The 9,669-nt window shown below is 43.7% G+C and overlaps 1 long non-coding RNA gene across 1 annotated transcript; it reads left to right on the plus strand.

Annotated features, from left to right (window-relative positions):
• Nucleotides 1-3,549: 3,549 nt before the first annotated feature.
• LOC111724849 lies at nucleotides 3,550-5,478 on the plus strand. The gene is made up of 3 exons (XR_002773061.1): nucleotides 3,550-3,646; nucleotides 4,124-4,186; nucleotides 5,213-5,478. It is a non-coding gene; the product is annotated as an uncharacterized LOC111724849 (long non-coding RNA).
• Nucleotides 5,479-9,669: the final 4,191 nt, after the last annotated feature.

Below are 9,669 nucleotides of genomic sequence, written 5' to 3' on the forward strand. Positions count from 1 at the left end.
AAAAAAAAAAAAAAGAAAAGAAAAAAAAAGAAGAAAGAAAGAAAGAAAAGAAACAGAGGTGTGGAACTCTACAAAAGTCCTGGTGATGTGCTTGAGGTCACATGGCCAAGAAGTGTTGAGATCCAGATTCCGATTCTCCAGCCCGAAAGTCCATTTCTTTTGTATTATACCTCGTAGACACAAAGATTTCAAAGCTGGATGACTGGGAGACAGAGAGAGGGTAGGAGAGAGAGCAAGGAGGGCTGAGGCCAAGGAACAGAGGGGCATTAGGGGGAAGCAGATGGTGGGGTAGCTCCCTCAGATGAAGGAAGGATGTGCCCCTCCCAGAGAGGCACCTGTGGGAGCTGACATTGCCTCATGTGAGAGACACACACATGGCCATTGCAAGTCAGCCTCTAAATTTGAGGACAATTCTGCCCAGGAGTCCCAGGTGCCACTATAGCTCACTGTCCAAACAGCAGACTTCCTCATGACATCCTTTCTGTCTGGGGCCTCCTGTTTCATTCCTAAACTGCCCCATTCAGAAAGAAAAAGGACCTCTTGCTCTAAACTCTGCTTGGGAAAAAAGATTTTCAAGCGTCCAGGAAAAGAAGCAAATCCAAAGCCACAGAACATATTTCCACTGGACTTGCCATTGTTGACACTTGGTGATTTATCTGAGTGTGGTACCACGGACCCTTTGTGGTCATCAGAGCTGCCTTGTCAAGCGTGATCTGCTCTCTCAGCATCTTTCTACTATTTTGAAAAAATAAATAAATAAGATAAATATCACATTCTGTACTGATGTCCACAACAACATAGAACAAAAGCTAACACAAAACACTTTCCGTTGGTTTTTTGTTACCACTTTTTAATTTAGACCACTGGTTCCCAATACTACTGGGAGTCTTCTTAAAATACAGATTCTTGGAGCTGGTCCCTGCTGGTTCTGATTCTGTAGATATAAAAGAGAGACTGTTTTCTTCTAGAAAGTTGGCTGTGTTTATGTTTAAGGAACCTTTGCTCCTTTGTTCTAGGACAGGCTACAGGCTTGAGTGAAGATAGAACTTTCCTTGTGCCCTTTGCCAATGTCCACGTGGTCTCATGTGGTTGGAGCTATTTGTCAGATTGGTAATCATTTGCCTTCAGGCCTGGGCTAGCTCTGTTCCCCATGAGTGCTTCCTCAACTTCTCCATCAGCCTTCCGCTCCTAAGTTGGCCTTGACAGATTTAGAAGGTGCCTTGGAGACATTTCTGTGCCCAAAGAGCAGTTTAACTCAGCACAGGGATCCAGGGAAGAAGGCCAATGGGCAGGAGTGTGGCCTGGCCTTCTGAAAGGAGCATGGAACCGAGAAGCTGACCAGGGAGAGATTTGGGGGAAGAAGTTTCTAAGTTTGTCTGAGAAGTGCAGACAGAATCTGATTAGAAACCTTCTCTGGTTTTGAGGCCTAAAAAATCACAGTCTGGAAAAAAATAGTAAGAGAGGTTGCAAACTCGATTCCCATTTCCGTATTTTAATTCTTCTTGCTAAAAGTTTAGCTTCCAGATTGTGTAAGTCTTCTTAGATCCTTGTACCTCAGCGTGATTGAGTATATTTTCCTGAAATTGAGAAAGAAAGAGAGAACAGTGTTTGGGAGAGAAAAGCAGAAGGCCTGGTGGTTGGCAGCCAGGAAGCCACTGGTTCTTCAGCAACTGCCTGGACATGGGGAGGACACAGGGCACAGAGGCAGATGCACACACAGCAGGCTGATGACACAGGGACCTGGCTGACATGTTCTTTGGGAAATGTTCTATGTAAAAGCCTGGAGCAGAATGGATATAGGTCTGTCTCCAATTCCTTAGTGCATTTATCTTTTTGGCACCCTTGGTAATATCATTTTTAAAACTTGGAGAAACTTCACTAGTCGGTTGTATGTTTATATGGTTTATACAGGAAATAACATCATCACTGACCCACTAGCAAAATATACATAACCCACCATTTCCCATTTTCACAGTTTCTAACAGTGGCATTAAGGACATCCACGTAGTTGTGCCTCCATCACCACCAGCGCCTGGTAACCACTGTTCTACTTTCATCTCGAATGACTCTAGAATCTCATAATATGGATCCTCCAAGATGCAAATCCTCTAATTTACACCTTGGGTAAATTCTTGGATAAAATCAATTGCTTCCTCTGGTGTGTTTTAGCTGTTTGTGTCCACCAGAGCCCTTCACCGGAGGGCCATCTTCTCCCTCACTCTTCTCATCCAGAAAGCAAGTAGAAAACACTGGCTTCTCCCAGAAGGGTCCGGGAATCCAGGAAATCGCAAATGAGTTCCTGAAAGGTGGCCCTTAGTCACTGAGCCAATTGTGAGCTGTTACCCCTAGATGTTCCTTCAATTTCACCTCCACCCCTAGAGAATCCCAAGACCAGCAAACAACAGAAATGATGAAATAACCTTGGTGATTTCTACGCACTAAACCTTCTCTTTGTAAGAGGTCTTTCTTGCTTCTTGAGCTTTGCAGAAATGCCCCTTCTGCTCTTGCCTTTCTCCTTGGTCCTGTGGTTCCCCACCTTTACCTGGTGTGTGCTGAAGGGAAGGCCCCAGGGCTGGTCATTTGTAGGAGAGTTAGGTCAGGTTCACCTAATTCGGAGTTGAGTGTTTGGGTGCATGGCTGGTGGGCCTGTTAATCTGATTAGCCACAAGACTTCTCTGGGCAGCTCTGGTTGCTTGGCATAATGGATGCTCATGCCCGGTCAGATTGAGAAATCACAGTAAACAGCAAGGCACATCGGGCCAGCTCTGCAGTACATGGACTCTCTCACCTACCCTCTAGCTCTTAGGAAGGCAGGCTCAAGGTAGCTAATATATAACTTGATTATAATTTTTATTTAGCTACATGAACTTAATAGGCAGCTTAATTGCAGTTGCAGAAGTGAACCATGTAATCACAAATTGGGCCCTTTACATCTGTCACCCTCCACCAAGAGAAATGCTTCCAGTGGAGGTCTTTATTTTTCCTTGGGTTAATACTGAATCAAAGAGGTTTTTAAAGCGGGAGAGGTGAGGCAAGCGAGGGAACAGGTGCTTCTTTTTCTTTCTTTTTTTAAAAATGCAGAAACCTTAAGCTCCAGTCTTGTCTGGGCCAACCAGTAATTCTTCTGTTCCCTTCTGGATTCCTCTGTTAGCTTGTCAATGGGCATTTAAAGCCCAGCTACTATTGATCGACCACCTTGTTTAATTACCCGACAGAGTATATTCCCAACCAATCCATTTTGCTCCTGAAATGCCAACATGCTGCTTCAGAGGGAGGAGGGGATCAATTAATCCTTGTTTGCTTTTTAATTCCTGTTCCGAACATAGTACATTCACACGCAGGTTAATTTTTAAATCCACTCTCCTCTTACTTCATTGCTTTCTTTAATTCACCCTGGAAACTGCAGTGACCCTAAAACTCTATCAAGCTCTTCTTACTGCTTATGCAGCCTCATTAAATAGCTTAGCAAATACCTGACTTGGTCAGTTTCCAGACTTCTGCTGGTAACCATCGTCCAAAGTCCCTTCATTTTTTTGTTCCTGTCTGAAGTCCCTTAGGGCAGAGGTGTTCAGGAACTGCTGACATCTCTCCAGCTTACCCTGGAGCTGACAGGAAAAGAGGGGCCCCTTTCTGTGTGCTGTAGGAGGTCTGTTTCTGGGATCTCTGTCTCATCAGGTTTAGTAAATCTTGAGCCCATATCCCCTTGGATTTTAAGGACTTTCTGAAGCAAGAATGTATATTCCATATCAGGAGCCTCTGGGCAAACAGAAGAGCTAAAGGATCAGGGCATCCTGTTTTTCTATGGTCTAAAGCAGTGTTTTTCGACTTTTTAATCTCCTGGCACACTTGAACCTACAGTGGAACTGCTGTGGCACACTTAAATTATGTTGATCCAAAAAAAATGTGCAATCCTCACTGTGCTTTGAACTTCTTTTAAAAATAATTTCATTGATGATCTTTACAAATTTCTGTGGCACACCTAAGATCCTCTCACAGCACACCATTGTGCCACAGCACTCCCAGTTAACAATCACTGGTTGATAATGACCTTTCTAGGTATATAAATAAGATATCACCTTGTTTTTTAATGCTGGTTTTTGTTTTTTTTTTTACTTAAATTTAGGCTCAAAATGTTGAAATAGTCTGGCAGTCTGGCAGTCAGCAGAGGGAGAGTCCATTCTGAGAGGTGAGTCTCTTCTGTTCTTGTTACTCCATCCTTAACCCTCTTACCCAGCTAGGGGTCCAAGGAGTCCATTTAGACACTTTGAGTCCGAGCACCTCATTTGCTTGGGGATAACCTTGCGGTCGAAGATCAGTAATAAAAGCTTTAAGGAGCTCTACAGGGAATCTCACAGCAACTGAGCGATCTGCCTATATTTGGCTAATGTGTGTTTTCTTTCACCTGATAGAGTGCAAAATGCCTTCAAAGCCAAGGCAGGGTCCCTGAGGGATGAGCACATGCCATTTCTTCCCAGGATATTAATGTCGTGGGACTTGGCTGCTTCAGCCTTTAAGCGGTGTGACTCCAGCTAGGAAGCAGGCATTTGACCTTTGGGATCTTTGATCTTGTATTTTTCTGCTGGTATATTTAATATGATAGCTAAAAATAAGTGGACTAATGGAGACACTCTTTTGTAAGGCCACTCACAAATTCAGAAAACTAGGGACAACTTCTAGTATCTGAGGGAGAGGCTGAGCAGAGATGGCAAACAAGGCTTCCCTTTGTTCTTCCTGATCTGGGACAACTGTCCCCAGGTCCTGTGAGCCATGCCTAATGCAAATCTGACCCTATTCAAATTGCTGCGGAAGGTGCTGATAGCACATTAGCAATGTGGAAAAAGTTGTGTTATGTATGCAAACACATATAAGCCGGGGCAGAGACACAGCCAGGAAGCCCCAGAGGACAGTCTTTTCCCTTTCAGGTTTATAGGGATCCCTCTGGGTTTCTTACTGACCAACTGGTGTCATTTCCACGGTGCTCGTATCTTTACACTCACATCCTTCCCATCTTGTCCCAAAGGCACAAGGATATAACAAGAGGGGAGGGGCATTGAGAAACTGAAGGCAATTGATTTAGAGGAAAAACAAGAAAAGTGAAGCCCTAGGAAAGGGGCCAGAGCCCTCCTTCCATTTTGTGTGAAAACATTTTGGTGGTGTCAACAGTGAAATCCTCTTTTAAATAGTATTATACGCATAAATGTTTGTATTACAGGTGCTGCACCTTTAAAATCCAGGCTGATAACCTAGATTTCGACTTATGCAAAATCTGGGTTGTACAAAACCACGTGGAAGGGAACAATTGCATAAGCCGGGATGCAACGATGGTCAATTACTTGGTGGTTGACTGGGGTTGAATCGAGTGTGTCAGGGACCCGACCTTAAATTAGAAAGGCAAGGAACCTGCCCTCCCTCAAACAAATACAAACAGTCACACACATTTATTTGTTTGTTTATTTAATATCCTTCGTCCAAGATTGAATTTTGCTGAAAAGGGGGTCCAAGAAAGGCTGGTCTGCCAGTGATTTGCTTGGGGGTGTATGTGATCCCTGGACACAGGAGTGGGGGCCAGAGTGGGGAAAGCTCGGTAACTGCTGCAACCATCAGATGCTCAGAGCTGCTGGAACTTTTCGAGAAGCCTCCTAAGATGCTCTTAGAACTGGCCGCCCAAGGGGCCAAACCGGGAAGCATTTACCTAAGAGCTCGCACCACCGGTGGGAAGCAGCCCCCAGGCACCCCTGCTTTGGGGGGCTCCCGTGAGTGTAGAGCAGCTCCCCTACAGACACACTCGGGCTGGAAGCAGATAACTGTGGGAAACTGCCAAACCAGAGTGGACCTGGTCACCATAGGATGGCGAGAGCAGGGGTGAGGCCCAGGGAGATCTGAAGTGATGCCGTGCATGGTGTGGCAGGCACACGTCAGGAGTCAGAGTGCTAGGAGGTAGAAGGCTTAAGCAGGGACTGGGAAACTGAAGCAGAGGAGGGGGAGGCCTCCTTTAGGCCCACCTGTGTAGCCATTGGTCACAGCTGTTGCTAACAGGGCAAGGCCAGGGGAGGGATTTTCCCCCTGGTGATTGGGCAGAAAAAGAGCAACCAGACAAATAAAGGGCCAATCAACACAGGCCAGTCTGGTAAGGTTTAAAGAAACCAATCAATGTAAGCCAGCTAGGTTTGAAGGACCCAATCAGTGTTTTCCAGCAGGTTTGGGTGGACAGATAAGGCATAAAATCCAAACCCAGCCGAGCTGCAATGGCAAGTCTTTGGGGGACCCCTTCCATTGTATTGGAAGCTTTTTGAGCCTCTAGTAAACTATTGCTCTTATCACTTCTGCTTGCCTGTGGTCTGTGAAGTCACTCGTCAGTTCCCAAGACTAAGAACCCAGCCAGGAGGAGAATAATCTGGTATGAAGAGTGGCTTTAGGGTGGAGTGAAGTGGCATCACCGCGAGCAGGAGGCCACACCTAAACCCAAACCTAGCCCATGGCTTGACAAATATAAAAACATTAAAAGAGGTGGAAGATTTATTGATGGCTGGCATCAAACTGTAGGAAAAATATATTGAAAATTGGGACTCTCCTGGAAATTTGGGAAGGCTCATCCTCAGAACAAAAAATGATACTCCATCAGTTTTAATTTAATCAATCCACTAGCTCTTGCGGTTGAGTAAGGGAGCAGTCCCAGAGTCAGAAGGAACTAGGGCATCAGCATGTCTTAGTCAAGTGAGAACTGTGGCCTGTGTTTCTTGTCACCCGAGACACCCGATTTGGAAACGTTTTTCTGATTACTGAATGTGAATGAAATGATGCTTTAGAATTGTGGGATCTTCCTGCTGGAATGGTTCTGAGGCATTTTATACCTTCTCTTTATTTTTAATTCTATAGATTTAGGGGGTACAAGTATATTTTTGTTACATAGATATATTTCCTATGAGACTCTGCTAAATGACTCCTAGTTTTAATCAATGAATTCAGTAAAGTTTCAGGATACAAAATCAACATATAAAAATCAGTAGCATTTCTATACATCAAAAACGATCAAACTGAGAACCAAATCAAGGAGTCAGGCCCTTGCCTCCCTTTCTTACAAATGAGGAAAATCAGAAACCCAAGAAGGAAGGTGACGTGTCCAAGTTCCCACTGCTGGTCAGTAAAAGGCAGGAACGAGGACCCATGTCCTCAGTCAGCAACTGTGTATAGCAGTAAGAAAGAGAACTGGCAAACAGCATCTTTAACGATTTGGGGGATTGTTTTCCTCTCATGACAAGAGGCCCAGAGAGGCTAGTCCCTAGAAAAAGTCAGAGGCAATGGTATGACATCCAGAGGTTAAATTGGGAACAATTTAAAACAATTTTCATATGAGCTGTTTTGTTGCTATTGAGACTACGTTTTGGGGCTCACTATGAAATACAGAAGCTGGGGTGTTCATTGTATCAGGAGAGAAACAAACAGATGTTCCATGCACGTGTTCCTGCTTAACATGCCACCAGCTGCGGAAAGAAAGTAACATGGCAGAGAAATAACTGGAAGAACTAAAATGCTAGAAAATCAGGAGATAGAGGCCAAGGCAGAGAGCAGCTTCTTCTGAGGCCAAATTATGGGCCCTTATGTGGTTTATTTCCCAGAGTCTATCTGCTGTCCCACAGACATCAATACAGAATGTCGCACTGGTTTACATTTCCAGGGATTCCAAATTAGCAAATTCTTATTTGTCAACATGTAACACTTTTCTCAAGCCCCAAACTGGGGAAAGCATTCCCCAAACATACATCTCATAAGAGGCTCATCTTGAGAGTATATCAAACATATAGCTCAATAAGAAGACCAATAATTTGAGTAAGAAATGGGAAGCTCTAAATAGAACCTTTACCCCAGAAGATGTACAGATGACAAATAAGTAAGTGAAAAGATGCTTAGCATCATTAGTCATTAAGGAAATGCAAATCGAAATTACAATGAGATTCCACTGTGCACCCACTGGGAAAGCCTAAATTAAAATGATTGACAGTGCCAGGTGTTGGTCAGGCTGTGGAGCTACTGAAACCCTTGTGTAGGGCTGGGGTAGCCACTTTGGAAAAGTTGGAAGCTTCTTATACAGTTAAACATATATTAAATATATTTTCTATAAGACACAGAAGTTCTACTTATGGTTTTTCATAATACGCACAAACTGGAAACAACAACCCAAACGTCCATCAACAGAGGAACTGTGGTAAATCCATGCAATGAAATGAAACCTATGAAATACGGAAGCTGGGGTGTTTGTTGTATCAGGAGAGAAACAAACAGATGTTCCATGTACATGTTCCTGCTTAAAATGCGAACAGCTCCAGAAACAAATAATACCAATAATGCCAACAGTACAAAGAAATGAACTATTGATACATACAAGAACAGGATGAATCTCAAAAGCATTATGCTAAGTGACAGGCAGGGGACAGTGGCTCATGCTTGTAATCCTAGCACACTGGGAGGTCTAGGCAGGAAGATCGCATGAGACCAGGAGTTTGAGACTAGTCTGAGCAAACTTCTAAGATGTTGTCTCTACAAAAAGTTTAGAATTTAGCTGGTCTGGTATGGTGGCTCACACCTGTAATCCTAGGACTTTGGGGGGCTGAAGTGGGAGAATGGCTAGAGGCTGCGAGTTCTAGAGCAGCCTGGTAAATGTAATGAAACAATGTCTCTTCAAAAGAAATTAAAAATAGTGTGGGGTATGTGCTTATAGTCCCAGCTACATGGGAGGCTGAGGCAGGAAAATCACTTGAGCCTAAGAGTTTGAGGTTGCAACGAGCTATGATGACACCACTGTGCTCTAGTCTGGACAACAGAGTGAGAGACCCTGTTTTTAAAACAAACAGACAAACAAAAAAAGCAGAGTGAAATAATCAAGACACAAAAGCATAAATGCTACATGATCCAATTTATATTGTTGGGGATGAATACTAATTTTTTCTTTAACCTTCATAAGATCTTAGTTGAAACATATCCCTGTAACTAAAGATAGATTAACAAGAACAACATAAACAAGTTTAACATGTGGATTTCATATACTCCTGGGAAATACTCAGAGAGTGAGTAATTTTCAAATATTTGGGTTTAAATCCCCCCCTTTTTCTTTGAGACAGAGTCTCACTTTATTGCCCCCAGTGGAGTGTTGCCGTCATAGTTCATGGCAACCTCAGACTCTTGGGCTCAAGTGATTCTCTTGCCTCAGCCTCCTGAGTAGCTGGAACTATGGACACTTGACATAACGCCCAGCTATTTTTAGAGATGGGGTCTTACTCTCAGGTGATCCGCCCACCTCAGCCTCCTAGAGTGCTGGGATTACAGGTGTGAGCCACCACACCTGGCCTAAAATTCCCATTTTTATAACATCATCCACTCAGAACCATAATGTTTTTAGAGAAGTGACAAGACAGAAGGACTTTGAGTACTTACAGGTGACAACTTGTGGGAGGGCAAATAGCTGTCAGATAAAGGTCAGTTAGAAGGGCTTGGTAAAGTGGTGCCATCCCAGCCCATGAGGGTATAAAGTTGGCTTCTGAACTCTTCTTTTTCTTAACTTTTGTTCTTCTTGGTAGAAGACGAGATAGAATACTTTTTGTCTTTATAAGTCTACGTCCTGCTTTTAAACAAACAGAGAAAGGGCAGAGAGCTTTACTGTATCTGCTGCTGCTT

The sequence above is a fragment of the Otolemur garnettii genome, unplaced genomic scaffold, assembly GCF_000181295.1.
Source record: "Otolemur garnettii isolate 467f Iridium unplaced genomic scaffold, OtoGar3 scaffold00027, whole genome shotgun sequence".
Lineage (NCBI taxonomy): Eukaryota > Metazoa > Chordata > Mammalia > Primates > Galagidae > Otolemur > Otolemur garnettii.